We start from the raw sequence: 19349 nt of genomic DNA, 5'->3' as shown, positions 1-19349 counted from the left end.
GCGGCGCGGCCTTTGTGCGGGCGGGGCCGGCACGGCGGCGAGCGGGCCTCGCGCGGGCTCCGCCGGTTGCCATGGAGACCGCGGGCTCCCCAGCGCTCGGCGGCGAGATAGGCCCCGCCCCCGGAAGTGACGGACGGCCCCCGCCTTGCACCGCGCAGCCCCGCCTCCCCGGCCACTGCGCGCGCCCGGCCTCAGCAGCCAATCAGTGATGAGCGTGGTCACTGCTCTTTTCGGGGTCACGACAGGTGCCTTTTCGTGCTTTCGTCTGCAATTCCTCCCCAGGCTGCCGGCAAACTCTTTTTGCAGGTGTTGTAATTCTTTAAATGAAGTCTATTTTTCTTTTTTGTTGTAACTTTAATGTAAATTCAATATAGTATATGTGCATTGTGGCAAACTTTAATGTCAAGGAAGTCTTCAGAAAAACTTCATATCACTCAGTGTCCCTCCACCTAGAGACAGCAAATAGTGATACTTCGGTAGTGCTTTCCAGTTATTTTTCTGTGATATATTCTATTACAAAATTTTCATTTCTTTACCTTATATACTGTTTTGTAACCTTAATAGCACATTGAATTTTGAGCGTTTTCTCATTAGAGGCAGTTCAAAAGCATGACTCTTAGTTATTGCCTAGTGTTCCACTGAAATCGTCTACCACCGTTTTTTTAACCATGCCCCTTTTGGTAAAGCTCTGGTTTATTTTCCACGCTGAAGTTTTAGAAACCACACTTCTACATAAATCCCAGCCCCCTTCTCTGCCAGGCTCTCCAGGGTAAATGCCACCAGGTGAAATTACTGGGCTAAAGAGTGTGAACAATTTGACTCGGTATCTGGAAGCCTTTCAGCTTGACCTCGCTGAGTTGCTTCTGAGTAGTCAATTCCAAGCTGGAGCTTGGCTGGAGAGAAAAGATACCCACCATGCCAGTCTACTGAGCATGCAGTCTTCAAGGAGGTGGAAGCTGCTGCCAGCCACCTGCGCTCCATAGGCAGGCCTGGAACAGAGTTGGATTCACTCACACCTTTACAGTTTTTACTGTGTAAGATAGGAATTGGGGCCTGAGGGTGTCAGTATGTGGAGAGGATACTTGTATTCTAGGGTGCCAAAGTGTGCACTTTTTGTGACTAGCTAGGGCATGAAGCAAGAGAGGAAAAAAGGAAGGCAGTGTGTCCTTAAACTGCTTCGGTGAGATCTCCCATATCAGATGGGGGCAGGAGCTGCATTAAACTTGACTAAGGTCAATAACTTCAAAAGCAGAAATTGGTGTGGACCCCGCTACTCTTTCCCTATTCTTCCAAACGCAGACAGGAATCTCCTTCCACTTCTGTGGATCACCCCATGGTCTCTCTGCCCTCGGTGGCAGGGTTGCACCTCCCCAGGCCCCTGGATGCTGTGCACATGAGTGAGGTTCTGCTGCAATGCCAGGTGTGGTTGGTACCAGAAATCTTAAATTCCCAAGTGCATTGAATACAAGGTGCACCCTAATTTAAGCATTGATAAAACATGAAATTGAAGAAATAATAATTTATTTGTATTTCACCTTATTTCGTATAGGATAGAAGATGGCAGTACATAAAAATAGAGCAAAATAAAAATTAAAAATTTTTTAAATAAGAAAAACAGAGGAAGAGTATTTGGCTTCTGATCCAGATGATGCTGTGATTCATACTCTGAAGTAGCTGTCTCTCCTGGGAACACAGGACAACAGTAAACTATACAAAGAATGTGTTGAAACGATATGGGTTGGTTCAAAAATACGGTATACTTCACTATGGCCCAGAAACACAAACTGCTGAGTAATGACAAAGCCATGGGCCTACTGGGCTTTGGGTCATGAGACATAATAGGGGCACAATGCAAGGAACAGAGTCTGGTTCCTGTTTGAAGCCAGGAACTGGGGGAGAGAGGGGTCACCCCTATATTACAAAGGAGTCAGACAAATCTGATTCAATCATTTCGTGGGGCCACAGCTTACGTAAAGGTGTGCACACGGACAAAGGAGAACACAGACACAGTCTCATGAGTCTTATGCCCCCTGGCTTGACAAGCAGACCACAGAGGGTCAGGATTCTAAGCCACCAACAAAACACATGGTTCTGTACTGCACGCCAGCCTTCAAATGAAGCAGCCCCAAACTGCTGGGGGGCGGGGACAGAGAGAGAGAGTTTTACCTCAATTGAGCCTCAAAATCAAAACTCTGAAGCCCATGAGGACATCTAATGCTAAGAATAACAGCAAAATCAATAATCAGAATATGAATTACCTCCAGATCAAATTAAAATAATAAAACAGTTGGGGGCGGAAGACTTTAAAGCAAGTATTTGGGGGATGCTCAGTGTGAACAATGAGGGAGTCATATTTGTGAAGAGAACAGAAATTGTGGGGGGAAAGTCATAATGTGACAAGATAAGGGAGCTGTAAAAAAAGTACCATTTTAAAGAAAATAGAGTTCATTTCTGTTCCTGGGGAGGTAAAATAGATGCATTCTTCCTTATTCTTTCCACAAAGCCCAACTAAAAACAACTTTTAAAAACCCTGCAAGAGTCTAAAAGGGGGAGAGAAGAAGCCAGCCTGGCTAGGGAGCTCAGGTCTCAAGAAATAATGCTGTTGCGAGTTCCCTGGGTTTTCTTCTGCCTCACTTATCCCAGACGAGGAGCCTAAGAAGCTGGCAACCTGGAAATGCCAATGGATACAGACCACAAACAAAATCCCAACAAAAGCCTGCTCTTGCTAGCCACGGGACTAGGACAGGGCCTCCTAGCAAACAGAAAACTTTTAGACAGTGACCACCCTATTCTAGCAAAACGCTGGCAATACTTCTCAAGGTTATCTACAGGTACAATATGGTCTTTGTAGAAAATCCCAAGGAATCTACAGAACAAACAAGCAACAACAGTAAAACCTTCTAGAACTAATAAGTGAGGGCAGCAAGGTCACAGGATATGAGATGAATATACAGAAATCAGTTTTATTTGCATATACTAGCAATGAACACGTGTACAGAAAAATTAAAAATACAATGTCACTTTCATTAAAAAAAACTCAGATATGAATCTAAAAAATATGTATGGGACTTGTATTCAGCAAACAATAAAACACTGATGAAAGAAATCAAAGAAGACCTAGGCGGAGAGAGACACACTGTGTCATGGATGGGAAGAGTCAACACAGCAAAGATGTCAGTTTTCCCCCAAGTGGATTTAAAGGTTTAAACAATGTCTATCAAAATTCAAGCAAGATTTTGCATAGATGTGGAGAAGATTATTCTAAAATGCATATGGAAAGGCAAAGGAACTAGAGTAGCTAAAACTATTTTGAAAAAGAAAAATAAAGTGGGAAGTATCAGTCTGTCTAATTTTAAGACTTACATAGCTACAGTAATTAAGACCATGTTATATTGGTGGAGGGATAGACACAAAGGTCAATGGAACATCATTAGCCATTAGGGAAATGAAAATCATGAATATACCCACAGTCATATGCCCAACTGAGTCTTTGCCAAGTTACCAAAGCAATTCAACGGAGGAAAGGCAGCCTTATCAATAAATGGTGCTGGAGCAATTGGACGCCTACAGGTTAAAAAGAAGAAGAATCTTGATCTAAGGGCACATCTTCTACAAAAATTATCTCAAAGTGGATCACAGATTTAAATGTAAGCCATAAAACTATATATACAGGATAAAATCTTTGGGATGTCGAGGAAGGCAAAGAATTCATAGACTTGACAGCAAAAGCACAACCCATGAAAAAGAAAAATTGGTAAATTGGACTCTACCACAATTTAAAACTTCTGCTCTGTGAAAGAGGATGAAAATACAAGGTAGAGATTGGGAGAGAATATTTGCAAGCCGCATGTCCTACAAAGGACTCGTGTCTAGAACATATAAAGAACTCTCAAACTCAGCAGTGACGCGAACGATCCAATTATAAAGTGGACAGAAGACATGAAAAGGCGTTTCACCAAAGAGGACATACAAATGGCAAACAAGCACGTGAAATGATATTTAACATCATTAGCCATTAGGGAAATGAAAATTAAAACCGTAATGAGATATTGCCGCACACATCCCAGAATGGCTAAAATTAGAAAGAGCGGCAATACTGAATGCAGGCAAGGGTGTGTAGCACCTGGGGACCTTGCTGATGGCATGTGAAGTGGTGCAGCCACTCTGGAAAACAGTCTGGCAGTTTCTTAAAACACTTAAGCACAAAGTGCCATACAACACAGCAATTGCACTCCTTGTGTTTATCCCAGAGAAATGAAAACTTATGAACACACACAAAAAAACAGTACACTGATGTTTGTGACAACTATATAGCCAAAACCTGGAAACACCTACACATGAACGGTCAGACAAACTGTGGTCCATCCATGCTACTCATAATTACAAAGGAACAAACGGTTGATACATGCAACAATCTGGATAGATCTATACAGAATTATGCTGAGTGAAAAAAGCCAGTCCCAAAAGGTATGATTCCTTTTATGTAACCTTCTTGAAATGAAAAAATTATAGAAACTGAGAGATTAGTGGTTGCCGGGGGTTCAGGAAGGGTTTGGGGTGGAAGAGAAGTCAGCTCGGCTATAAAAGGGCAGCAGGAGGGATCTTCGGTATCTCAACTACATTAATCTCAAGACCCTCGCTGTGATACTGTATTGTAATTTTGCAAGATGTTACCATTGGGGGAAACTGAGTGAAAAGTGCATTAGGTCTTTCTGTATTATTTCTTCCAACTGCATCTGAATCTACAGTTATCTCAAGATTAAAAAGTTTAACTTGAAAATAAAAAATATAGCAATTGAAGAAAATACTTAATAGATGGAATAAATGTGTTCAGGCTGGACACAGTTAAATAAGTAATGAATTAGAAGAAAGTACTAAATAACTCATCTAGAAGGCAACACAGAGGCTGAGGTTTTGAAAAATATGAAAAAGCAGGTGAAACGCTTGGGGTATAGAAGAGAGTAGAGGGTATGGAGGAGAAACAGTATCCGCAGAGATAAAATAGCTGAGAACTTTTCCAGAACTGCAGAAAGATGGGAGTCCTCTGTTAAGTTGTGTGCATTCGTGAAATGCAGGCTGTATTAGTTAGCCACTGCTGCATAACAAACAGACCCTGGTTTGTTAGCTTTTAAGCCCCCATTTTTATTGCTGTATTTTAAAGGTGGAGCCAACAGAACTTGTTGATGGACTGGATGTGAAGTGTGAGAGAAAGCAAGGACTTCAAGCTCTCCCAAGGTTTTGTAAGAATAAAGATGACATCAGCTAAGCAGGGATGGTGGTGGGAGAAGTGGCTTTGGTGGGGAGAATATCACCCATGGTTGAGTCTGAGTGACCTTGAGGAGCAGCTGTAGGGGCAGAGGGAAACCAGCAACTGCAGAGCCTCAGAAGCCAAGCCACGGCTGCAGGGAGGAGGAGGAGTGGCCACCATGTCAAGTCACCATTCAAACTAGGATGCTTTTGAGAGTGAAACAAATTGCTAAAGATAGCTAAATTAATGCATTTTCTGAAAGACTATTTATTGACCAACAAATTAATTTTATTCTAGTGGTGAACCTATAAATATCACCAGTATTTTTCTGAAGGATGCTTTTTTTCTTCAGTATGGTCTTATTATTCCTAATTTTGTGATAAAATTGCTTGCAATCTTACTCAAAACTGTATTCTGTAGTCATAAATTTAGAATTGTTGACATCTTCAGTTAATTCTTCTTTGTAGACCATATTTTAATTGAGAAAATTTTCTTCCTACTGGGAAGAGTTACTAGGTGAGCTCAGGGAAAAAAAAACTCTCCCAAATGGATGATAATCTCATTTCTGTTTTTTGTATGGAAACACATCAATATTCCCGCTCAAATATCTCCATAGGTTCAGTCATTTTGCCTTCATTTGGGGTAATTTTTTTCAATGAATATTTTTTGTAAGCCAAAGCATATTCCTCCCCACTCCCCAAATTTGTTTATTATTCTTTTGAATGTTTCATCAAATTTAGATCCTGCAAATTAGTGGGTCATCTTGATTTCCTTCCATTCCAATACAGAATATAAATTTTTCCAATTAAAGTTAGGAATCTCACCCGAAGATTCTTCCCACATGTTGACATATTCCGAAAACATTATGGAATTTAAAAATCAGACCTAGTGCACATTGGAGCTCTCAGCACTTAATTTCTTCATCTCCTCCCTTGCTTTTGTGGGAATGGATTTCAAGGTTTCTCTGTTGGAAACGATTGTTTCTAATAATTACAATTCCCTAAATCTTCAAAGCTCAAAATTCCTGGCACGCACTTATTGAATCCCTTGATTAAAGAGTTCCAGCAGATTTGAACACAATGCAGCAAAAAGGTAAAGGACTCATTTACAAAGGTTCAGTCCCTCTCTGGGACACTGGGCTGATCTACAAAGTCGTTCTTCCAGGGCTCCAACATTTCCCGGGTCTGATTAAAGACTGCAGCAAAGACAGGACTCCCAGGAGGCCGAAGCCTATTTCTGTATTCAACACTAACTTCATCACAAAAATGTTTGTAGCCCAGTTTCCCTAATGGTATATATGAAAAATCTGCAAACAGTGACAACTACAGCTTCCCCTTTGATAAAATATCAGAGGTGATTTGGGTGCACATATGGATACCGTGCTCACCTCGACCAATCTGAAGTCTGTCTCTGCTCCACAGGTTTCTTAATTTAGTAAAAACAGAGCTTTTTATCAGGACCCTGTTGTAAATTGTCTCTGTTATTAAACTTTCCTCATTTACCTGGATTGAGTTTGTCTTTTATTTTCTGTTTGGACCCAGACTGGTACCAACTCCTTTGGAAAACAATTTGGCATTAATTTAAAAAGATGACAAGAAATAGCCCTGAAAGTCCCGTGCCCAAACCTCCTTCCTTTGTGCCCTGGGACACCTGCCTGAGAATGTTCGTGGAGGTTATGTTCATAGCAGCAAAGACCTTGAAATAACCCAGATGCCCACCAGTGGGCTGGAAAAATAAAGTGGAATAATACATAGCAGTGATTCTCAAGCTTTAGTGTACAGCAGAATCACCTGGAAAGGTAGACCCCACGCCCCGAATTTCTGATCCAGTTGGTCTGGGGTGGACCCAAGAATTAGCATTTCTTTTTTTTTTTAATTAAGAATGTTCATAAAATACAAAGCTAATTGTCACCCCCCGTGCCTGTGATGTGAGGGCCAGATTCATACTGGGGACATACCCATTACCAGAAGTTATTTTTGTACCCCGTGTCCCCACCCACTTATCCCCCAACCTCACTCCCCTGCCCCTCTCCCCCCCCACTCCACTTTGTAGCCCTAGGAATGTTCCCTCCCTCTGTAAGACCAACGCACCACTGTGTTCTCTTTCCTTCCTTCTTTCTCTCTTAGCTCCCACATATGAGTGAGCACATGTGGTATTTATCCCTCTGTGCTTTGCTTATTTCCTCAACATAAGTTTCTCCAGGTTCATCCATGTTGTTGCAAATGGGAGTATTTCATCCTTTTTCATGGCAGAGTAGTATTCCATAGTGTAGATATACCACAGTTTCCTTATCCAGTCATCCGTCGATGGACATTTAGGTTAAGAATTGGAATTTCTAACAAGGTCTCAGGTGCTGCTGCTGCTGGTCGTCTAGGGACCCCACTTGGAAAACCATGAGCGCACAGTGATGAAAATCAATGAGGACTACTGCACTGAAGAATCTTCCAAACGTACTAATGACTGAAAGAAGACACAAAAGGGTGCATGCCTTATAATTTCTCTACATAAAGTCCAAAACCAGGCAAAAGTAAACTTCACTGCTTAAGGGTACATACATAGGTGGTCAATGCATTGAGGAAAACATAATTATTGCTCCAAACTTCAGGACAGTGACCACCTCAGGTCAGGAGGAGGGTCTAGCTTATATAAGGAAGAGGCACCCACCTAGGCTCCTAGATTGCAGGCAGCAGTGCATTTCTTGACCTGGGTGGTAATTACACAAATATTTCCTTAACGGTTATTTAATAAATTACACACTTGTGTTTTGTTTTGTATACTTGTCTGTATGTGCGTTATATTTCACAACTCTAAGTTTAAAAAGAGAAAGGGGAAAAAAAGAGAATCTGCACAGAGAGGGAAAGTTGGAGGAGGGAGATTGGATTGAGGGGCGGCGAATGGGGGCAACTCTTGCAAGGAGTTTGGTTGTAAGAGGGAAGGAGAGACAGGGGCAGTAGCCTGAGGGCAGGGGTTGGGAGGCGTCAAGAGACACTTTATAAGACAAATACATTACGTTTGTGTGCTGATGTGGATAATCCATTGGGGAAGGAAACTGGTAAAGCTAGAGAAAGACATTAGAGTGTCTAGAAAGAAGAGTGGGGCAGGAGCCTGAGAAGCAGAAGGATCTGGGGTGAGGGAGCTGGCTTCACCCGGGAGCATGGGACGTTTCCATAGTCACAGGAGCAGAGATGTGTGTGGACAGAGATGCAGGCAGGTGTGCAGAGGAGGTGGCAGGAGCTTGCTGCAGGTCTCTTCTGACTGCTTCTGTTTTCCTGCTGAAATAGGAAGCATGCCAGTTCACTGGGGATGCCGAAACAAATGCCACAGACCGGGTGGCTTAAACAACAGAAAGCTATTTTCTCCTAATTCTGGAGGTAGAGGTCTGAGATCTGATAGAGGATGGCAGGATCGGTTCCTTCTGAGGCCCCTCTCCTTGGCACATAGACACCATCTTCCCCCCGTGTCCTCACATGGGTGTTCCTCTGTGTGTGTCTGTGTCCTCGTCTCTTCATATAAAGACACCAGTCCTATGGATCAGGGTCCATCCCACTGACCTCAATCTATTTTGATCACTTTTTTAAAGACTCGATCTCAAATGCAGTCTAGTTCTGAGATCCTGGGAGTTAGTATTTCACCATAGGAATTTGGGGAGACACAGTTTAGCGCATCACAGGGGGAAGGTCATTAGCTGAGAGGGGTGAGAAGGTGAAGAGGTGAGGAAGGGAAGAGATTACTAGGACAGTAAGAGAGTGGACGACGTAAGTGGAGGGTGGCTGCAGGGCAGCATTAAGGGCCGTTTGAGGACGGTGACTCCGGTCAACTTTCCTTCCATCCACCTTCTTTCATTTGTTTTGTTTCTTTCCTGACACCTTCAATTGGATGCTCTGCACATCAGTTTTCTTTCTTCCTGGAGTGGTGGCAAAGAGGGGGAAGGCACAGGGACTGTCATAGTTAAGGGACAGGAAGAAAGACTTGCAGTATCCGGCACTCTCATAACCCACAGGGGCTGTGCCAGCTCTGAGCTGGGCTGCTGGCTGTGCTGGGGCTTTGCAATTAAGGGGAGAGGTGCTCCCTGCTCACTACTCTGTCTTCTCGTGGTAAACATGACAAACCGCCATGGGTGCAGGGAATGCACTCTCGGACTTAGGCAACAGAGTGAATACCAGCTGCACGGGGAGCTGGTCTGCAATGCCAGCTGCTGGGCTTGGGGAGCAAGCGAGGGGTTGCGATTATGCTGCTGGGAGAAGGGGAGCTTCTTTCTTATCTGAACTTCCTTTCGGATTCTCACTAGGGATAGTCTATTGGGGCAAATTCTTCAGTTGTTTTGTTTTGTTAATGTTTAATGATGTCTTTATTCACCTACATTCTTGCAATGCATTTTGGCTAAGTAGACAGTTATTTCCTTTCTGCATATTGAAGATATTTTTCACTATTTTCTGACCACCATTTTTGCTAGTGAGAGCCAGCCATTGGTCTAATTTTCTCCTCTCTCTCTCTCTCTCTCCTGTCATTTTTTACTTAAGTGTGAATTTCTTTTATTTACTCTGTTTGGGATTGGTTGGGTGTCCTGATTTCAAGGATCGGTGTCCCACATTAGTTCTGGAAATTTGTCAGTAAACATCTCAGACAGTGCTCAGCGACATGCTCTCCCTACTTCCGTTCTGGAACATGCAGTGTGTTGACCCTGCTTGACCTTCTCAGTCTATGATCTGTGTCTCTCAATGCTTCTTTCATATTTCCTGCCACTTTGCCCACGGCACTGAGTTCTGGATAATTTTTTCAGGTTAATTTTCCGGTTTATTAATTTTCTACTTTCCCCTGCTATGTTGGAGGATGTGACATGTTTATTTCCATATCTTATGCAAAAATCAATTACACATGGATGAAAGACCTGAAGATGAGTAGCAACATTATAAAACTTTTGGAAGAAAATAAATGATGAAATGGTGCTCCCTGAAACATCTCTTCTTTAAATTTAATTAGACAAATTATACTCAAACTAGTAGATGCCCTGGGAAGGCAATCAACATTAGGGCTAATAAAAAGCTTGAATAGTATAAAAGGGCTGGAGGAGGTATTGTAGAACCTTTCTAGCACTTATGAGAGGTAAATTAACACCAATTGCTAAACATAGAAACTGGATAAATTTCAATATTCATTTAGAAATTAATTTTATGATGCTGTCCTAAGTATTAAAATACAGGTTATACTTAAATCATTCAAAGTTTGGCATGTTCACACATGTGCACAAAGTATTTGATAGATATTTACACACTGGGAGACACAATTATGGTCTGACTTTGGAGTTTTGGCAGATCTGGGTTCAAATTCTGGCAAGTTTCCCTACTAGCTTTTTTTGGGTGCGTGTGATCCGAACCCTCGGGCGGGAGCGCCGCTGCGCTTCCCAAGCGGCGCACTATCCAGTGCGCCACCGGGCCGGCCCTAGGAAGGCTTTTTTAAACAGGGCATCAAAACTCAAACTACAAGGAAGAGATTGATAAATTCAGTTAATCAAAACATGTAGCACTTCTGTTGCTGCACATGCACACAGGCAAATAACGTAAATGAAGGCAAGCCAAGTAAAGGTGAGAGAGTTGAATAAGTTATGACCGACAGTACATCCAAGAGAAAGATGGACAAGGACTATGAAGAGGCTGTTCTTAAGAGAAGAAACCCAGGAGGCCAGCGAACACACACGCAAAATGCACAACTTGACTAGAAATCAAGAAATTTTTAGTTTTTGTATTATTTTATATTATTTTATTTTATTTTTATTGTAACATAGTTGATTGTACACATCTGCAGGATACAGTGTTGAATATCAACCTGTGTGCAGTATGTGATGCTCAAATCAGGATCATGAGTATAGTCAACATTATACAATGTAATCATTTTTCATGGTCCTTTACCGGTTTCTCCCTTTCCCCTCCTCCACTTCACCCTTTCCCACCTCTGGTAACCTCAGTTCTGTTCTCTCTCTTTGAAAGTTCAATGTATTATTGTGATTGTTATTTCTTTCTTTGTTATTTATTTGTTTATTTTTCAGCCCCCACTTATGAGTGAGGACATGTGGTATTTCTCTTTCTGTGTCTGGCTTATTTCACTTAACATGATTTTCTCTAAGTTCATCCATGTTGCTACAAATGGCAGTATTTCATTCTTTTTTATGGCAGAGTAGTATTCCATTGTGTATTACATTTTCCTTATCCAGTCATCCAATGATTTAGGTTGGTTCCAACTCTTGGCTATTGTAAATAGAGCTGCAATAAACATGGAGGTGCAGGTATCCCTTTGACAATAATGATTTCCATTCCTTTGGATACATACCCAGCAGTGGAATTGCAGTGGATTGTATAGCAGTAAAATGGGATTATATCAAACTAAAAAGCTATTGCATAACAAAAGATGATTAACAGAGCAAAAAGACAATCTACAGAGTAGGGGAAAATATTTGAAAACTATGCATCCAACAAAGGATTAATATCCAGGATATACAAGGAATTCAAAGAACTTAACAGTATAAAAGCAAATAAAACCCGATTTAAAAATGGGCAAAGGAGCTGAACAGGTATTTCTTATATGAAGACATACAAATGGCCAAAAGACACATGAAAAAATGCTCAACGTCACTCAACATCAGGGATATGAAATCAAAACCACACTGAGATATCATCTCACCCCAGTTAGACTGGCTATCATCAAAAAGACAGAGAATAACAAATGCTGGCAAGGATGTAGAGTAAGGTGAACCCTCCTGCACTGTTGGTGGGACTGTAAATCAGTGCAGCTGTTATGGAAAATGTATGACAGTTCCTCAAACAACTAAGAAAATTGCAAGTTGAATCTACAATGGACTGCCACATTTTTGTACTGTCTCTGTATGTTCATGTGTGAGGGGTCCTCTAGTCAATGCTTTTGACTTTTTCTAAATTTTAGGTTAAAGAACATAAGTTAAAGAATTGAATTGTTCTAGGAGTATTCTTTACTAAAAACTAAGCAATCTCTTATCCACATCCCCATATCCTACATTCCCAAAACATACATTCTTTGGCCGGATATTTTTGGGATTTGTCACTAAATCTATAAGTATCACCCATAAATTGTTACTGATTACTTAGATTTAGGACTTCTCTAACAACTTTCCATTATGGGAGATGATAAGTTAGCTTCTGTTCACAGCTGCAAACACTACATAATCTCCTCTTTCCTGACCTTTCTCTCTCAACCTTCAGCCTTTCTCTGTCTCTGTCTTTGTCTCTGTCTCTCTGTCTGTCTGTCTGTCTCTCTCTCTCTCACACACACACACACATGCACACACACACACACAGAGACTTCCTTTCCTTCCTCCCAAGGTGTTTGTATTGTAATCATGGCTAGATCAATATCCAGTGCTTCTTATTATGACTATATAAATATCTTTATAGCTGAACCATGCAATATTTTATAATTACTTTTTCTTTCCTGTACTTTGTTTTTGTTTTCCTGAATTGATGGGGTTTTTTGTTTGTTTTTTATTTGCTTAGTTTTTACTACATATCTAATTTAGCCTCACATTTGTCACTGATTATCTAAATGGCCTCCCAGTATACCCATACGCAACAGAATTCTAACACTTTCATCTTCATGGTAGTGATTCTTCTAGAAAACTTTAACCTGCCTCAGCATGAACTGGTATCTGCCTTCTACTGCTTCCTGGGAGCTGCCTTCATGAATCCCTTCTTAGGATTCTCTTCATTTCCCCTCTGAATTGAATCCTCTGCCTCCTTTTCCTCTGTCTTTTTTCTCTTGATTTATGTCCTTGTTTGGTGATGAACATCCTTTAGTAGCTTTCTCAGAAAGGGTGTGTTAAAATTTTTATTTTTTAAGATTTAATGTCACACTTTATCTGCTTTTAGATTTAAATTGGTAATAGTTTTCCTTCAGAATTTTGAAGGCATTTCTCTGTTATCATCTGACTCACGATTGCTATTGGGAAGGCAAATACCATTCTGTCTTAATCTCTTTGTTTCTTCTCAGAAGTGTGAAGCATTCACTCTGTTGTTCTGAAATCCCAAAAGTGGATTTATTTTTACCCATTGTACTGGACATTTAGTGAACTGTTTTAATTAGAAAACTCAAGTCCTCCAGTTCTGATTTGCTCAATAAGTGCCTCCTGTCTTTTCTTTTTTGTTTTTCTTTCTGGCCAGAGAAGTTGAACGGCTTGTCCCCACTGATCCAATCGGAACAAAATTCTTCTTAGCAAAACTTTGCTTAAGCTTCTCTCCTTCCTCAAAGTTCAAAGATCTCTGTACTTTGCCCCCGACCTTACTCTCGGCCAACTTACAACCCCTCCTGAGAGTAGGCTGACCTCACTATAAAATATTCTTTGATCTACTATTCAATTGCACCACCCCTTCATCCCACTTCTCCACACCTGGTTCCTTCTAGCTTTGTTTACTCTTCTCTATGAAAGAAAAATTCTTTTTGCCTAACGCTAAAGACACAGACCTTATGGTCAGAGCACTCTCCTATTACAATGCTTCCCCTCCCCAACTTGCACTAATCCTTTTGAAGAAAGCCTCTCCTTACCAATTCCGAATTTGTGTTTTCTTTGCCAGCGTAAACCTCAGGGTGCAGGAGGTCAGCACCCTAGCATGACAGCAAGGACGGGCATCAGGGTCTAACTGCCTCTGACTCAGGTGCCCCTCATCCCACATCCCAGGACACCAGCTATGCAGTTCTGTGGTGTAAATCAAGGCTTCTCAGATTTCCCCTACACCCGTTCCCATTCATCTTTCTTAGGGCTGTTGGGTCAGTTACATGTGTCCATCTTTTTTCCTGCTTCTCAAATCTTATTTCTATTGTCTCCTCTTCTGTTCTCTTTGTCTTTGTGAATTAATGTCTTAAAATATCCCATCATGCTAGTGGGTTTGAAAGGGAGGGTGAAAAATAGTGTGTGTTTCATACACCATCTTCCAGCCTAATTTCCATTCTAACGTCTTTATCTATTTTTATCTTGTTTACTGTAGGCAAAATGTTGCCATAATTCTAAGTCACATAATTTTTCAAAGTATAAATGTTTCTGAAATGAGTGAATTCATCTTACAATTGGTGTCAAAGGTCTGGCCAGTCCCAGGCCCAGGGTGGGGCATAGGGTAACCAACCGTCCCACTTTCCCCAGAACTGAGGGGGCTCCTGGGATGTGGGATTTTCCATTTTACAACTGGCACAAGTTGGTCCTTCCATTCAGGGGTGACCTAGTGGCTTGGGCTCATCACCTCAGTTAACTTGTGGACATCAGTGGCACCACAGCATTTAAACTGGAACCTAAATGTGCATACCCGATTTCACTGTAAAATTGTGTTTAATAGGACAAGAAGATGATGCATTAAAGCCAAAAGTTCTTGTCCCCTACTTGGTTCTCCTTGTCGCCTGGAAAAATTACTGATTATCCATGTAGAAATAAAGCCTGATGCAGAGTTATCCATATGGCCAGTATTTTAATCACAGGTCAATGCCTGCTCTTTGGTGAGTTTCTCCTGTGTCTTTTGAGGCTCATATTTGAAACCATGTTGGTTTCCATATCAGTCAGCTATAGTCATAATAATGCTGCATAACAAACCACCCCAAAATTCAATGGCTCACAACAACAATCATTTCTTTCTTCTCACATGTCTGTGATTGGCTGGAGGTCAGCTGACAAAGACTGGGCTGGGCTTGACTGAGCTGCAGGTGGAATCCAGGTGTGCTCCTCCTGTGTTCATTCAGCCTTCATTCAGGGCGCAGGCTGAAGAGGCATCAGCTACCCACAGGAAAGCTCTTTTCACGGGATGCCAATATGGCAAGTCCACCTGTTTTGCAAGCACATTTCAAGCCTTTGCTGCTGCACATCTACTAATAGCCACCTGATCAAAACAAGTCACATAGCTGAGCCCAAGGTCAAGGATGGGGAGTCAGGCTCCACCCACCATGGAGCCAAAGCAGGTCACATGATCAGGCCCAGCATCAATGAGTGGAGAACTATCCCCACCCACGGAGGGGTGGGAAATCAATATTCTGGAACAATAATCTAATCTATCTCCGCATTCTTGTACTCACAGCCTCTCTCGTAATTGGCAGTTAAAAGGGAAAAGAAAAAACCTTCTTTTTCTATACTTTTGCCAATACTTTACCAACCCTCCACCCCCACACCAACTGAATTCTCCAACTCTCCAGACACCAACTGGGTGTTCTATAATTTTAACTTAATTCTGACACTATTTACCTGGAGTTAGCACAGATCCCATGGGTTAAAAGTTCAGTCCCACACTGAACTGCCCCCCACTTCAGATGCCAATAGCAAGTATTAGGTCCCCAAGTTACCCACGCTTCGGTCCAACTTGGCTGAAAATCTGAGTTCCCATGAGCCCCTCCTCAGGTTTGAGAATTTGCTGTGATGGCTCACAGAACTCAGAGAAACACTTAATGTTTATCGGCTTGTTCCAAAGGTTGTAATAAAGGATACAGATGAATAGCCAGATTAAGAGGTACTTAGGGCAAGGTCTGGAAGGGTCCCAAAGCATGGGATTTCTGTCCCCAGCCCGTGGATGTGTTCTTGTTCACCAGTCTGGATGCTCTCCAAACACTGTAGTTCAGGGGTTTGTACAGCAGCTTCATCACGTGGGTGCAAACAATTATCAACTCAGTTTCCAGCCCCTCTCCCCTCCCCAGAGAATGGGGGGACTGGAGCTGAAAGTTCACAGCTTCTAACCGTGGCTTGGTCTTTCTGGTGACCAGCCCCATCCAGGAGCCCACCAAGGGTCCCCTCGTTAGAACAAAAGACATTCTTATCACCCAGGAAATTCCAAGGGATTTAGGAGCTCCTAGCACCTTTACTGCTCAGGAAATTACCAAGGTTTTAGGAGCTCTGGCCACCATCCAGGAATGAAGACCAAAATACAGATTTCTTATTATGTCGCAATGTCAGAGCTGTTGCACTGACCTACTGCAGAACCTCAGGTGCAGTTGTTCAGGACACAGTTGCCTTTCTCTTTGAGCTGCTGCCCCAACAAACCCCCCCCCCCGCGCCCCTCCACAATGAATTTTGCAATTACTTCTTAGAGCATACCTTATGTCAGACCATCCCGATCATATCCTCCAAGTTCTGCAAGTTTATTCCTGAGCTACAACAGCAGACAGAACAACTGAAAGTCACCTGTGTGTAAGACCCATCCTTGTTGCACCTGCCGATGCATTAAAGGCAGGTGAAATGGCCAAATCTCTCAAAACAGATGCTAGAATTTGCAAGGTTTCTGTGACCGATTCATTTCTTAAAAAGGAATATCACTCAGGAGCCAAACATCCTTCTGGCTACTTTTCAGAAGAAGCCATTTAACTTCCAGTGATAAGTAATTCAATTAAGGGGAAAAAATGAAACTCCTGCTCCATGCAGACCCCCGGATCCCTCAGTGCATTCAGATGCGCGCTGTCCATTCTGAAAGTCAAAGGGGCAGGCCACAGATGCGGGGTTTGGAAAGCAACGCGGGATGCTGCCTGCAACTGCTGCAGCCAAGTGTGATTCAGAAGAAGTTTGAGACTTGAATCGGATGGTGGTAACCAGAAAGAAACTGAGAAGTTTGCACATATCAGTGAGTTGTGTTTTTTTTTTAAATCTTGCATTTACAATAATGTTTGTTTGTGTCCTGAAAAACTATTGTCAAATCAATGGTGCACCTCCTTGGGGCCATCTTAGGGATGAGGAATAGACCTATATGCCACCTTAAATCTAATTTGGGGAAGAATGCTGCAATGGGTGGGGGGATGGGGAAACAACGTGGTTTGTAAGCCGTAAAGCACTAGAGTAACTGTATGAGGGTGGGGACAATCTGCAAATCCAGGTGCTGAAAGGATGCAGGTAAGGAGTTAACCAGAAAAGGCTGAGGGGGAGTCACAGGGGCATGTCCCTGGAGGATGGGGGTCTGGAATCCAGTCGTGGAAGCCACAGGAGCCACCTGGAATGTATGCCAGGTACATTTCTGCATGCTATTGAACATCTACAGATAGGGCTGCCCTGGGGGACAGGGGGATTGCTGGCAGGTGGAAACCTTCCCAAATATTTAGGATTCCTACAACACAAGGAGCATGGCCCTAGTCAGCACTGGTGCTGTGAATAAGACAGACACATGTCTTGCTCTCACAGAGTTTATATCCCAGTGGAGCCAGGGCAGACAGTAAGCAAGGAAGACAATATATGGCCAAGACCATTCCAGACAGTTCCAGGTGCTATGTGAGGCCCTAGGAATGACTGGGAGGCTACTTTAGGATGGGCAGCCAGAGAAGTCCTCTCTGGGGAGGTGACGTTCAAGCTCAGAGGAGGTGGTAAGAAGGAGTCAGCAGTGGGGCGGGCAGCCAGGTGAGAGGGTTGGGTTTTATTATAAGTGAAACGGGAAGCCTTTGGGGTTTGCAGCTGAGGGCATAACAATGGGATCTCTGCTGATGAGAAGCGGGCGTGCAGCAGCCGGCCTGGCCCCCGAGCGTTGGTCCCCCGCCGCCTCTCACTGCGTCCCACGTCCGTGGGCCACCTGCTCAGCTCACCACTACACTTACCTTTAAATCAGATTCACGCAAAAACCTTAAGTGCACCAGATGTGTCGCTCTGGCTGCATTTTTCCTCATATGCATTATAATAAACAGGAAACCAGCTTCGTTTAGGTCTCCTCAGAAGCTCACAGCAGGCCGGGCAAGGCCAAGGTCTACCTGGCAGGTTCAGCCAGTGTAGACACAACAAGCCACTTTCTGAGTCAGACAGTGTATTACTGACACAGACAGTGAATGGACAAGGAGTCAAAGGTGCCAGGTCCCTGGGTCTTTGTCCCTCACTCCAAAAAACACAAGACTGAAACCAAAGGGGCTGGTGACTGCAGTTGGGATTGGAGGACCCCCCGTTTTTGAGGAGCCCAATGTCAGCTGCAGCTCAGCATGTGTGTGTTCTGCATCTGAGGGGTGGGCAGAAAGCTCCACAGCTCACCAGACCTGGGAAGCTGGGGGACTCTGGAGCCATTTGAGAACACACACCTCAGTGACCCCTCACGAGGTGAGGGAGGTGGGTATTTATACCCCAGCTCCCACCCCTCGCCAGATGAAGGCTGCTCTAAGGGGTAAATTCCGAAGGGTGTGAATTTTTCAGCACTTCTGACCAGACCAGCTCTCGCAGGGATGCTGCCGACCAGATGAGTGGCGCTGGTCTTTATTCCAATGGTGGTGTGACCACCCCGTGCCTCTTTCCACATCTGCGAAGTGGGGGCAGCACTTTCTGGCACTAGAGACCATTTTGCTCCAGGCCAAGCCCCTCTGCCCACCTTGGGCAGCCTTGGCAGCAGCAGCCCCCATGCTGGGACCCAGGTCACTGCTGATGCCCGGCCTCCAGCACCCCCCAAGTGTCCCCACTTCTGTGCCTCAGGCTCTTTCTGAAGCTAGGGGAGCTCACTCAGCCTTCCTGCTGTAGGGCCTGGACATGCAGAAGAGTCACCGTCCCTCAAAACAACCCTCAACTGACAGGGGCGGGGGTTGGTGGACAATGGCCCCCATGTCTTGCCATCCGGGGGGACATTCCCAGGTGCCTTCTGCATGGTTCTGAGGGGCATGGTGGACTGAGCCCTGTTGTGCACAACAGTAGTGGGCAGAGTCGTACTCCGGATGGGCTTTCCCTCCTATCCTGCCCCACTCTGCTTCCCAGATGGCAACCTGCAGCAAGCCTCCCTTCCACGGCAGCCCAGCAGAGCCGCCTCCCTCGTGGGCTTGCTGTGGGGTTCAGCGAGTCCACACGGAAAGTGCAGGAGCTGGGATCAGGCTCTACTGGGCAGGGCGCGAGGGGAGAGCACCCGCCCGTGCTCTGCAGCAGCCCCTCAAGCTGACGGATGCAGGTGGCTTGGGAGGAGTCCAGAGCCGCCCCCAAGGATGCTGTTGGATGGTCTAGCTGAGAGAGGGGGGCTGGGGGTAGGGGGTTGTGGTGGGAAAGGGGGGAGATGAGGAGACTCCAGATACTGTGCGGAGGTAAATTCCCCAGGATTTGGTGAAAAATTGGGAAAAGGAGACAAGGGAGAGGGAAACATCAGGGGTGTCGTCTGGCTTGAGCAGCTGAGTGGGT

This window comes from Galeopterus variegatus, unplaced genomic scaffold, assembly GCF_000696425.1.
Source record: "Galeopterus variegatus unplaced genomic scaffold, G_variegatus-3.0.2 Scaffold7268, whole genome shotgun sequence".
Lineage (NCBI taxonomy): Eukaryota > Metazoa > Chordata > Mammalia > Dermoptera > Cynocephalidae > Galeopterus > Galeopterus variegatus.
Note: the sequence above shows the minus strand (reverse complement) of the source record.